Source organism: Physeter macrocephalus, chromosome 2, assembly GCF_002837175.3.
Source record: "Physeter macrocephalus isolate SW-GA chromosome 2, ASM283717v5, whole genome shotgun sequence".
In the NCBI taxonomy this organism is placed as follows: Eukaryota; Metazoa; Chordata; class Mammalia; order Artiodactyla; family Physeteridae; genus Physeter; species Physeter macrocephalus.
Genome location: NC_041215.1, coordinates 101,222,660 through 101,235,895, shown reverse-complemented (window position 1 = coordinate 101,235,895; position 13,236 = coordinate 101,222,660). Strand labels below are relative to the sequence as shown.

General features: G+C 42.6%; 1 non-coding gene across 1 annotated transcript; it reads right to left on the bottom strand.

Annotated features, from left to right (window-relative positions):
- Nucleotides 1-12,181: 12,181 nt before the first annotated feature.
- TRNAG-UCC (transfer RNA glycine (anticodon UCC)) lies at nt 12,182-12,254 on the bottom strand. The gene has a single exon. It is a non-coding gene; the product is annotated as a tRNA-Gly (tRNA).
- Between the last annotated feature and the right edge of the window lie 982 nt (nt 12,255-13,236).

The following is a 13,236-nucleotide window of genomic DNA, read 5'->3' as shown; positions in this document are numbered from 1 at the left end:
GTGGCTCGCTGGCTCTAGAGCGCAGGGTCAATAGTTGTGGTGCAAAAAGAAAAAAAAAAATTAAAAAAAAAAAGTTGTGGTGCACGGGCTTAGTTGCTCCGTGGCATGTGGGATCTTCCCCGACCAGGGCTCGAACCCTGTCCCCCGCATTGGCAGGCAGGTTCTTAACTACTGTGCCACCAGGGGAATCCTGTACACCTTTTTTCCTTTTTTAACATCTTTATTGGAGTATAGTTGCTTTACAATGATGTGTTAGTTTCTGCTTTATAACAAAGTGAATCCCCTATACATATACATATATCCCCATATCTCCTCCCTCTTGCGTCTCCCTCCCACCCTCCCTATCCCACCCCTCTAGGTGGTCACAAAGCACAGAGCTGATCTCCCTTGTGTTAGCATATGGTATTTGTTTTTCTCTTTCTGACTTACTTCACTCTGTATGACAGTCTCTAGGTCTATCCACCTCACTACAAATAACTCAATTTCGTTTCTTTTTATGGCTGAGTAATATTCCATTGTATATATGTGCCACAGCTTCTTTATCCATTCATCTGTCGATGGACACTTAGGTTACTTCCATGTCCTGGCTATTGTAGATAGAGCTGCAATGAACATTGTGGTACATGACTCTTTTTGAATTATGGTTTTCTCAGGGTATATGCCCAGTAGTGGGATCTGCAGACATTTTAAATGGTGATTAAAACATATAAACTATCAACAGTGCATATCCCTCAATTAAGGTGACAATAATGTGAGCAGCTAGGACCAAGTTCTCACAAGCACAGGCAGGGACAACTCTGTCGTGATTACTGCCTGGCCAACGGTGATTATAAGATGTATCCTGATTTCAAAGATTTTAAATGTGAAAATATATGCATCTTAGGACTGATGAAACTACTCCTTGTTTATTTGAGGTCAGTCAGTTGAACTTTGCAGATGCAAAGACTGAGATTCAGAGCAGTTGAGCACTTTAAGATCACAACCTCATAATTGATGGAGCCTGGAATTCTGAGCCATGTCTGACTCCAAAACCTATGCTTCTTTCCATGTAAATTGACGATCCAAATGTGGAGAAAAGTCAGTCCTATATGAATATCAAGGACATTATTGATGCTTTACCTTGTGTCCCCAGCAACATTTACCAGTACTGTGTTCCCATCTACAGCCTCTGGGGGCTTTGCTCTTAATAGCTGGAACCTGCAGTCTTCTTTAGAGAACTACCCTAGGGCTACGGAAGCAGTTTGAACTGGACCTTCCCAGAGCTGAAAGATAATGGGAGTTTTCATGCCCTCAGGGCAACCGAATAGCAGTGACTGACTAATGCAGGAGTAGAAACTAATGCAGGAGTAGGAAGCTCAGCTCTTTTGCCTTGAGGCTAGACGGATTCTGTGATGTAACTGACCCTCCAGAGTTTCCCTCAGGGTCACGCTGAGGCTGGGACTTCACCAGCCTGGCCTGGCTTTTTCCCTTTCCTTAACCTGCTTCCCCATTCTTGTACTGCTTTCTCCCGGGAGCCTTTCCTTAATAAGTCAATTACACATGAATCCTCATCTCAGGGTCAGCTTCTGGGAAACCTGACCCAAGACAACCCAGAAATAAGTGAATAAGGCAGCATCATATATGGCACCATAATGCCAATGGCATATGATAATTGAGTCCAGCCTTCATCACCCTTCCAGTCCTGGGGCAAGTCCTGTATTTCCTGAATCTCACTGTTACAGTTCTGATGGAGTAAGTCAACTTCCAACTTCAAGTTCTAGGAGCTTTAGGTCTAGTTAAGACCTGCCCACTTTGGGTCCCAGGTGAGCTCCCTTTGGACTCCTAGTCCTAATGATGATCTTTCCACATTCCAGCATCAGCTACTGGGGTGGAGGCTCTCTGAAACAGCCCTTGGAAATCCTGTTTTCATTCTTGTCACTATTCAGGCCCAAACCTAGATTATTCTAGAGACTGTGTCCCTGCGCTCCACTTTTAGGATCGGTAAACTCTGAATTTTCTTTCTGTTTTCTTCATCTAAACATTATGTTTGGAGTCACACAGTACTGGAATTGCAAGAGCTCTGAAAAATCATCAGGCCAACCAGAGAGGGGAAGTGACAAGCTCAAGATCAATAAAAGAGCTAGGGGGACTTCTCTGGTGGCTGCACAGTGGTTAAGAATCTGCCTGCAAGTGCAGGGGACATGGGTTCGATCCCTGGTCTGGGAAGATCCCACATGCCGCGGAGCAACTGAGCCCATGCACCACAACTACTGAGCCCACGCGCCACAACTACTGAAACCCATGCACCTACAGCCTGTGTTCTGCAACAAGAGAAGCCACCGCAATGAGAAGCCTGCACATTGCAACAAAGAGTAGCCCTGGCTTGCTGCAACTAGAGAAAGCCCGCGTGCAGCAACAGAGACCCAATGCAGCCAAAAATAAATAAATTAAAATAAATAAATGTTAAAAAAAGAGGTGGGAAACTATGTCTAGAATCCACAGTTCTGTTTCTCGTACTGTATGCCCCTGGCTCTGGAGTTAATGTATTTCTGAGTAAGACACATAACAAACCTGGCTTCAAGGAGGGCTATTCCCTCCACTTTGGGTGAGAAATTAAAATCCCATTTATATTTACGAATACCTAAATTATTCTCCCTTACAATACTCCAGGTCCATATTTATCTTTCAAGGAAGAAACCTAATACGTTCGCTTCTTATCTGGGATGCCCTGGAAACTTCAGTTTACTTCTTGGGGCTCAGACAATGTGTTTCACTCATTCATGCCTGCGTAGTGGAAGAGCTGTCTCAGAATTCTGTCTTCATCTCAGAATTTGATCCCTACTTGCTTGTACCACTAGAGGGATAAAAGGAAAGCCTAGAAAGAACATTAACTGAAAATTAATGTTTGTGCTGTGGTATTGCCCCATTTGAAATCTTTTCTGGAAAAATAGAGACTAATTTGCCTAGAGCTAGGAATTTAAGAGAGAACTGATTTTTGACTTGTTATTTACACATCATAATCCTACATAGAGAAAGGCATTTTTCTAAGCTTCACAACCTGAGGCAGAATTATAAGGCAGACAAGGGTTATTTTTAGAGACCCTCATTTGTAGTCTGATAATATAGGCCCCTTAGTTCTCAGGGCCCCCTATTGCCCTTTTGTGTTCCATGGTGGGGGGTTGGGTGGGGGGAATAGGGCACAGTGGAAAGAGCTGGGCCAAGTGGAAGATGGTCTACTCACCATCTAATGGGTATGCTCATCATTAATGCTTTTAAAAAACAAAATTCAACCGAGTAAATGTGAAGATCTAATTGGCTTTATTACGTGCTTCATGAATTGAACAGTATCCCATCTAGCAACTAGAAGCGTGCTCCAGGGGTTGTACAAAATGGAAGATTTTTATAGGAAGAAGGATGGGGCAAGGGAGCTATTAGCAGAAGAAAAGAAAAGATTATTTTTAGGCCAGGACAGTCTTTTTTGGGTAGAAAGGACCTACAAGGATTTTATCATGCATCATCATTGCCTCTTCTTCCTGGGGGTAGAAAGGGCAACAGAGGGTGAAAGATTACCTCAATGGTGCTGAAGAGAAAATTCCAGACTGGTTGATTAAGATTACATTTCTGGTGAGGGTCAAACTGCAGTTAGGTTAGGTATTAAATCTAGGTTTGGGGGACTCCCCTGGTGGTCCAGTGGGGTAAGACTCCACGCTCCCAATGCAGGGGGCCTGGGTTCGATTCCTGGTCAGGGAAATAGATCCCTCACGCATGCCGCAACTAAGAGTCCGCATGCCACAACTAAAAGATCCCACGTGCTGCAACTAAAAAAAAAAAAACAAAGATCCCACATGCCACAACAAAGATCCCTGCATGCCGCAGCTATGACCCAGCGCAGCCTAAATAAATAAATATTTTTTTAAAAAAAGTAAATTTAGGTTTGGTATCATGGGTTTTAGCACAAGCAATGCCATTTTGGGCCTTTGGTTTTTGTCTTTAACAATGTCTTCTGAGAACTGCAAGATCCATGCAGCTGTCTGAATGACGTCACATACATTATTTATCCTCCCTGAGTCTCAGTTACTCTAGTTATACAATGGTTATAACAACACTTCTCTTTCCCAGCTCATATAAGGGAGATCACCTGAGATCATTTATGAGAAAGCATTTTGTTTTAAGTTGAAGTATAGTTGATTTACAGTGTTTCAGGTGTACAGCAAAGTGATTCATTTATATATATATATATTCTTTTTCAGATTCTTTTCCATTATAGGAAAGATATTTAATATAGTTCCCTGTGCTATACAGTAGGTCCTTGTTGTTTATTTATTTTATATGTAATAGTGTGTATCTTTCAATCCCAAATTCCTAATTTATCGTTCTCCTTTGGTAGCCATAAGTTTGTTTTCTATGTTGGTAAGTCTATTTCTGTTTCATAAATAAGTTCATTTGTATCATTTTTTTAGATTACACCTATGATATCATATGATATGTGTCTTTCTCTGTCTGACTTAATTCACTTAGTATGATAAATCTCTAGGTCCAGCCATGTTGCTGCAAATGGCTTTATAACATTCTTTTTATGGCTTAGTAGTATTCCGTTGTGTATATATACACACATGCCACATCTTCTTTATCCATTCATCTGTCGATAGACATTTAGGTTGAAAGCATACACTTACAATGTGTTACCTTCTCTTTGGTCCTTGCTTTCTGCTGGGTGATATTGGACCTTAATGAATGAATTAGATAAACCATTTTCCTAAACTTCAGTCACTCATATGCCACCTTCATGATTTTTACTGTAGCCTCATATTATACATACTATCATCAGTTTAACATTGATATTTAAATAAACTGACTAGGTAAATTTAAATATATTATTTAAATATATAAATTGCTAGGTAAGTCAATTTAAATTATTTTAAACAATAATATCTGTGAAAACCCAGGTTTGAGGTGCTAGTTACATTTCTTCCTAATAGATATTAAAAATAATTGTATAACTGTTAAAATGGAGAAAATCTGTCTATAACCATCAATTTAACCCCCAATAAAAGATATACTGCACTTTGGAAAATAAATCACCTGTGTATGTTGGCTTGCTAGTAGCTCCTGGCAGTTCTCAGCTGTTGTACAAGGTATAAGGTGAACCCTTCACAGGAGGGTGTGGGTGTTGTCAAATTTTGACTAATACGTACCAGTTAATTCTTCCTGGGATTCAGTATACCTGTATTTATTTATATGAGGTCTGTCAGCTGGAATAGGCTGAGGGGCTGTGTGACACAATGTACAATGGCATAGAACTTTCTGTGGAGCAAGCCGGTGCCAGAGAAAGGTCTTCTGTTGCTTGGATGTGAAAGGTAAAGTCATTGCCTTAACAATGTATAACAGAGCCTGGTCATGTAGTAAAAGGGTCTGCTCAAATAGTAACATAGTGCTGAAGGGTGACAATCATAACTGCTGCTTTGACAGTCACAGTGACATTGTTCCACTGTAGTACGAGTGTATTGGAATTATTGCTAACTAGTTTAGTATTGTGTGAAGGCCTTTCAAGCATGCCACTGGTATTCGAAAATGTCCTGCAGACGAAAAAGGCTTAGAACTGCCGGCACAGTGCTTTAGGCTGGTTACAATGCACACACCTGATTAAAAGAGAGGCCCTTAAGGATAATGTTACTGGTGGAAATTTCAGGAAAACTTGCAGGTCAACAAGATATCAGTATGAGAAGAAATCTGCCTTGGTCATTGACAATCTCAGTTATTAAATGTTCTCTTTGTGCATCACAGAAAGGCAATTTGTAGAAGCATGGGGGGAAAGACCCATTTTGCTGCTATAGGAATTCCTGAATGCCTTTTCTGTCATTTGCTGTCAACTAGCACTGAATTATTGGGTTGGCCAAAAAGTTCGTTCGGGTGTTCTGTACCATAATATCGTCTTAAGAAAAACCCGAACGAACTTTTTGGCCAACCCAATATTTGAGGTTAAGTCTACCTTCTCTGCCTAATTCCAGTTATATATTCTCTAACTTACTTATTTTCTTATTGAATTAATTTTGAAGAGATATATTTTTCTGGTCAATTATTCATTTAATCTGATTTGAATTTTATTGCCAAAAAGTTGTTCTTAGTATTCTCTTTTAAAAAAATCTTTGTTGGGCTTCCCTCGTGGCGCAGTGGTTGAGAGTCCGCCTGCCGATGCAGGGGACACGGGTTCGTGCCCCGGTCCAGGAGGATCCCACATGCCGTGGAGCGGCTGGGCCCGTGAGCCATGGCCGCTGAGCCTGCGCGTCCGGAGCCTGTGCTCCGCAATGGGAGAGGCCACAACAGTGAGAGGCCCACGTACCACAAAAAAAAAAAAAAAAAAAAAATCTTCGTTGTATTTATAGTAATGCTCCCTTGTTACTCCTAATATTGTCTATTTATGCTTTTTCTTTTGATTTCTTTACCAATTTGCCAGGGTTTTGTCTAGTTTTTCAAAAGTCCTCTAAAAGAGCCAAATTTGGATTCTCTCTACTTTAGCTTCTTTATAATCCATCTTTACACCCTTGGCATGCACTGCAATATCTGTATGTGAAAACTCCCCTAATAACTCAAAGCTGTTGCCCTGAATAAGTGAAAATTCCCCTTATCTGGAAAAGCTTTCAAAAATTTCCTGTGTGGGCATATTTCCTTCTTTCTGTCTACTTCTGTAAAGTCATTTAACTCATTTTAATATTGTTGCTTAAATTCTCTTCCTTTGGACGACACTTTCCCCAATTATGGGTATGTTCCCTCTCAGTTTTACTGCTGTTCAAAATCTGAAGCACATTAAGAACGTTCTTTAAGGGCAATAAGTGATTAGCTTGGTGTATTCAAGCTGAGCTCTGAAAGATGATTCGAATTTGGATACGCGGTGGGGCCAGTGATATTCTGGGTGGGGCTTGAAGGTGGTGTGTGTGGGTAGCAGTGAGACTATCGCCCTCAAAAGAAAAAAAACCAACAACCTGGAGATTCAAAGTTATCTCCTTCAGGACTCCGCTGGTGGTGCAGTGGTTAAGAATCTGCCTGCCAATGCAGGGGACATGGCTTTGATCCCTGGTCCGGGAAGATCCCACATGCCGCAGAGCAACTAATCCCATGAGCCACAACTGCTGAGCCCACATGCCATAACTATTGAAGCCCTCACGCCTAGAGCCCATGCTCCGCGACAAGAGAAGCCACCGCAATGAGAAGCCCGCACAGCACAACGAAGAATAGCCCCCGTTGGCTGCAACTAGAGAAAGCCCTAGCGCAGCAACGAAGACCCAATGCAGCCAAAAATAAATAAATGAAAGAAATAAATTTTAAAAACAAACAAAGTAATCTCCTTCAACCAGCCTCATCTGAACCCTGTTCTCTCTGGCTCTCTGTGCCTTAGAGGCTCAGGCCATCTTTCAAAGTCTCAAATCTATGCTGCTCCCCCTCACCAAAGGGCCTTTAAACATGCTCTTCCCCCTGCCTGGGACTCTCTTCCCTGGTCCTGCCACTTTTTCCCACTTTATTTCTATTCCCCTTCTCAGATATCTGTTTAACCTCTGTCCTTTCCTCATGAATACTTTTCTGATTCCCACCAAAGAAGGTCTAATTCCCCTATTGCAACTTACCATGAGTGTAATTTTGTGGGTTTTTTTGGCCTCACCTGAGGCTTGTGGGATCTCAGTTCCCCAACCAGGGATTGAACCCTGGCCATGGCAGTGAAAGCCTGGAATCCTAACCACTAGGCCACTGGGGAACACCCACATGAGTGTAATTTTAGATTAATGATGTGATTCCATGATTAGTACCCATCTGCCTCTCTGGTATATAAACTTGAGGGCAAGAACTAAATCTACTATTTTTTCACTTCTACCAGTGCCTTACAAAGAGTAAGCGCTCAGGTAGCAGTTGTTTCATTTTCTCTCATTTGTTAACTAGTTAACATGGTTAACTAGCTGTTAACTAGTTAATGGTGTAGAGATCTACAAAGTCCATCTCTAGAGACATAATGTCCAGACAAGAGCTACTTGACCCAGGACTGCTCAGAATTTGAGAGGCCTAAGTTATTCCCACTTATTAAAATAAATGAAGAAATGCAAAAATGACTTAGAAAAACTGCTATTTTGAATGTTTACGTTGAGGCAATTAACACTTTAACACATACAACACATAATACAATATAACTGTGCTGGTCACAAGATAATTATAAGGTTTATTAAATTACCCTTTCATTGCACTCAGGCAGTGTGGACTGGATTGGAGTTCAAGCATAAAGGCATATGATGCATATCCTTCTTCAGCCCCACTACTGTATATCTTGGTTCAAGGAGTCACATCCTCCATTTGAGGCCCTTTGTGGAAGTGATGCCCAAGTCACATCCCCTCCTGAGCATCCCCACCCATGGTGGGACCAGGCTTGACCAAGGATATTAGCCTATCCGAAGAAAGAGCCTTGGGAAAGACAGAGATAGGGAGACAGACCCTGGTGAGTTCTCTCCTGCACAGCTTACACCCTAACCTGGGAACACGCCCAGCTCACCTGTGTGGCGGGTCAAGCTCTAGAGATGAGTTGAAAGTGTCCAGCAATCACAGCTCCTTGATGCCATGAGCTCCCGTGGCCCTGAGTCCAGGCTCACCAAACAACATGTGATTATAATCTGATTTCCAGTGTTTGTAGCACTGTAATACAGGTCATCCTTTAGTAATCTGCCCTGCCTCTCATTGAGTGTCCTTAGAATATTACTGCAGAAGATAGTCCCTACTTCCAGCAATTCTGGGAATATCTGAACTACCAGACAATTTCTCAGTCACAAGGATATGTTAAGGGATTTAACAAATATAAAAAATATTGTGTAACACATACTTCAAAAGTAGAGTTAGAAAGATAGCACACGGACTCTGAGAATTCCTAGGTTAATGTCAATTTTTAAAGGCTGTTCACTTCACTCATCTTCTTTTCCTTGCAGAGGAACAAGGAACCTTAAGATGCACTTGCCTTTGTGTTTAGCTTAAGTATTGTGTGACTAGGAACAAATGTATTTAAGTGGAGTGTTCACAGCCTCTTTTACCCACTAAAGAGAATTCTGAGTCTAGTGACTCCCACCTCTCCTTTTTCCTGAGAGCTGAGGAGGATTCTCTCTTTGCTAGGTTGGTTTCTGGGCTCTGTGATACAGAATTGGGACAATAGTAGAAAACAGAACACAGAAGAGACGGGTTGGAGTATTTTCATAGAAAAAGGCCAAGATTTACTCATAAGAGAAAAAAAAAAAGAGAGGATAAAAGGGGGGAAAAGAAAGGAGAAGAAAGACCAGAATTATGAGGACTTTTTCTCTCAGGAATTTTGTAATTGATGGTTGAAGGTCAAGAAGAGAGAATATGGACTTGATGGGCAATTCTTTTCCATGTAGAGGACACTGAAAGTGGTGGAGGTGAGAGAAAGGAGTTTTTAAAAATATGTGTATTAAAAATATCCTTGATGCTTTCTGAGAGGGATGATAGTAATGATTTTGTGTTAGTTTGGTTGCTGGACTGTTGGCATTGAATGCCAAACTGCTCTGAGATTGAGCTTCGTGCGTCCTCAGTTCTATCTGAATTAGAGTTAGATATGGGAATTAGATATTCCTCATTGAATAGTGTTTCTTTTCTCAGGCTTTGGATCCTCCCTCCAGCTTTGGTCAGATTATGACCTTCCAGGAAGTTGTTGGCCTGGATAAAGATTAGTGTCCTAGCCTGAGTTCTTTCAAAGCAGATCCTGAGGCAAAGGTTTGAGTTCAGGTAGATTATTCTGAAATGTGATCCCATGAGAAGTGAAACAGGGAAGAAGCAGCCACCACATGCATGTGGCCACTGAGTCTGGCACTGGTGTGGGTGACTGGTGCTCCATCCTGAGGGGCCTTTTGAGGAGCTTTATGAGATGTCTGAGGAGCTTTTTGTTTCCTCTGGGGAAACAAAAGGGGAAAGCATTTATCATTGGCTCTGATCTTCTCTTGGTCAAGGGTGGCCTCATAGACTTCAACTGTTCTGGGCCTTTGGCTGGTGCCTACCTGAGAGTTGAACAGTATTAAAAGATAAATGGAGGCATTTAAAAAATTTTAGGAAAAATTGATTCGAATCTTACAGTGCCAGGGCTTCCCTGGTGGTGCAGTGGTTAAGAATCCGCCTGCCAATGCAGGGGACGCGGGTTCGAGCCGTGGTCTGGGAAGATCCCACATGCCGCGGAGCAGCTAAGCCTGTGCACCACAACTACTGAGCCTGCGCTCTAGAGCCCGTGAGCCACAACTACTGAGCCCGTGTGCCACAACTACTGAAGCCTGCGTGCCTAGAACCCATGTTCCGAAACAAGAGAAGCCACCGCAATGAGAAGCCTGTGCAGCAACGAAGAGTAGCCCCCGCTTGCCGTAACTAGAGAAAAGCTTGCGCACAGCAACAAAGACCCAATGCAGCCAAAAATAAAATAAATAAAATTAAAAAAAAAAAAAAAAAAAAAAGAATCTTACAGCGCCAAACCAGAAGTATTTAGGAGCACTCCGCCAACAGGAGCTGGGAGAGATGTTTATAGAGAAGATGCAGAAACAAAGCAAAGAAATTACTTGATTGGCTATAGCTTAAAGCATGGTTGGCTGTTTGTGTTTGGTTGTCCTTAGGTTTGGATTTTGTGACCTTGGGCATTTACAGGCTTAAATTTTGGTTTGCTTAGTAGGCCACCTTGGCGTTAATGCCATCTAAGTCTAGCGGCCTCCTTGTTTAATTAGTTTAACACTAGGTTCTCATGGACATCCTACTTCATGGGGTTAGAGAAGCCCCAAGGCCTAAAGCCAAAGGTCCCTGGTGTGGAATAGAGACAAGGCAGCCTTGGCTGGACTTGCTCAAAGCTGGTCACAGTCTGCAACTGGTTGCCCCAGCAGTGGTGTGTGACACAGAGTGTGTTAAGAACAGAGACTCTGGGGAAAGGGCAGGCGTGGGCGTGGACGGTGTATGTCAAGGAGAGCGGTGGGAGGGGAGATTGTTGAATGAGACTCTGCAGCCTTATGGGCTGAACAAAGAAGACAGACTTCATCCTGAGAAACAGTAGGAGCCGGTGAAAAGTTGATGCAAAAGAGTGACCTGATCAGATTAATGTTTTAGGAGAAAAAGCTAACCCTGGTCACAGTGAGCAGGGTGGATTAATGGGGGTGGATGTGGCATGTGGGGGCTTGGTAGGGGTTTCTATGGAAAGTCTGAGAGCTGTGAGAGCAAACACACAGTCCAGGTGGGAGACCGTGAAGATCTGGAATAAGACTGGCCTGCGGGGGTTCCCGAGAGAGATCCAACAGGGAAAGGCGGCCAGCAACTGCCTCAGTGATGGGCTTGTGACCTGGGCTGAGTAGAGCAGAGTCTCACTCCCTTCAGATCACAAGCTGTAAGGATGTGACCCCAAAGCTAGTGGCTGTTTTGTTCTGCATCATGTACTGTACTTGAGCTCCTTTTAAACACTTTATTATTTTTTTAATATTTTATTTATTTATTTTGGCTGCACGGGGTCTTCGCTGTGGCATGTGGGATATTTTTAGTTGCAGCATGCGGACTTAGTTGCAGCATACATGTGGGATCTAGTCCCCTGACTAGGGATCAAACCTGGGGCCCCTGCATTGAGAGCTTGGGGTCTTATCCACTGGGCCACCAGGGAAGTCCCTGATTATTGTCGAGAAAACCAATCTTTCAATACCTAATAATTAATGTACCATTGTTTTTGTTTTGTTTTTCCCCCAGAGCTGGGAGGATGAGGCCCACACACATCAGATGCTGAGGGATATGGTGTGTGTGTGTGTGTGTGTGTGTGTGTGTGTGTGTGTGTGTGTGACAAAGAGAGAGAGAGAGAAAGAGAGAGAGTGTGCCCATGCATGACTTGCTTTGGAGTTTCTGCATCCAGTCTACCCTCAGGCCTGATCTAAACCCTACTTTCCATGGTTTGATGGTTTGTTTATATGAACATGTAATTTCCCCGTTTTGGCTTAAGCTGCTTCAGTTGAGTTTCTCGTAATCAAGAATCCTGACTAGAATAACATTTTTGTACCTAAATCTTTTTTTTTCTATTTAAAATTATTTCCTCAGCATATGTATATATATATTTTAATATTTATTTATTTGGCTGCATTGGGTCTTTGTTGTGGCACATGGGATCTTTAGTTGCGGCATGTGGACTTCTTAGTTGTGGCTTGCGTGTAGGATCTAGTTCCCTGACCAGGGATCGAACCTGGGCCCCCTGCATTGGAAGTGCAGAGTCTTAGCCACTGAACCACCAGGGAAGTCTCTCAGCATATATTCTTCTTTTTTTTTTTTAAACTAATTAATTAATTAATCTTTGGCTGCATTGGGTCTTCGCTGCTGCGCGCAGGCTTTCTCTAGTTGCGAGTGGGGGCTACTCTTCACTGTGGTGCCATGCTTCTCATTGCAGTGGCTTCTCTTGCTGCAGAACACGGGCTCTAGGCGCGTGGGCTTCAGTAGTTGTGGCACGTGGGCTCAGTAGTTGCGGCTCACGGGCTTAGTTGCTCCGTGGCATGTGGGATCTTCCCAGACCAGGGCTCGCACCCGTGTCCCCTGCATTGGCAGGCAGATTCTTAAATCACTACACCACCAGGGAAGCCCCCTCAGCATATATTCTTTTTTAAAAAATTTATTTATTTGTTTTTTGGCTGCGTTGGGTCTTTGTTGTGGTGTGTGGGCTTCTCACTGTGGTGGCCTCTCTTGTTTCGGAGCACAGGCTCCAGACATGTAGACTTCAGTAGTTGTGGCACGCGGGCTCAGCAGTTGTGGCTCGTGGGCTCCAGAACACAGGCTCAGTAGTTGTGGCGCATGGGCCCGGCTGCTCCGCAGTATGTGGGATCTTCCCAGACCAGGGCTCGAACCCGCGACCCCTGCATTGGAAGGCGGATTCTTAACCACTGCGCCACCAGGGAAGTCCCAGCATATATTCTTATAAGGGAAATAATAATCACCAAATTACACCATCTCCAGAAATGTATGAGAATAACTTATTTCACCATACTCTTACAAGTACTGAGTAATATAATTTTTTAAGCCTTTGTTAATTTCTTAGGTTAAAAAAAAATCTTGTTTAAAATTACTTATTTTTAATTGCTAGTGAGGTTGAAAATATTCCAATTCTATTTGCTTTACACCTTTTTTCATGAATTGTCTAATTATATCTTTGACATATTATCTTTATTGGGGTTCAAATATCTTTGCTTTTTAAAATTAATTTTTTTTTTTTTTTTTTTTTTTTTTTTT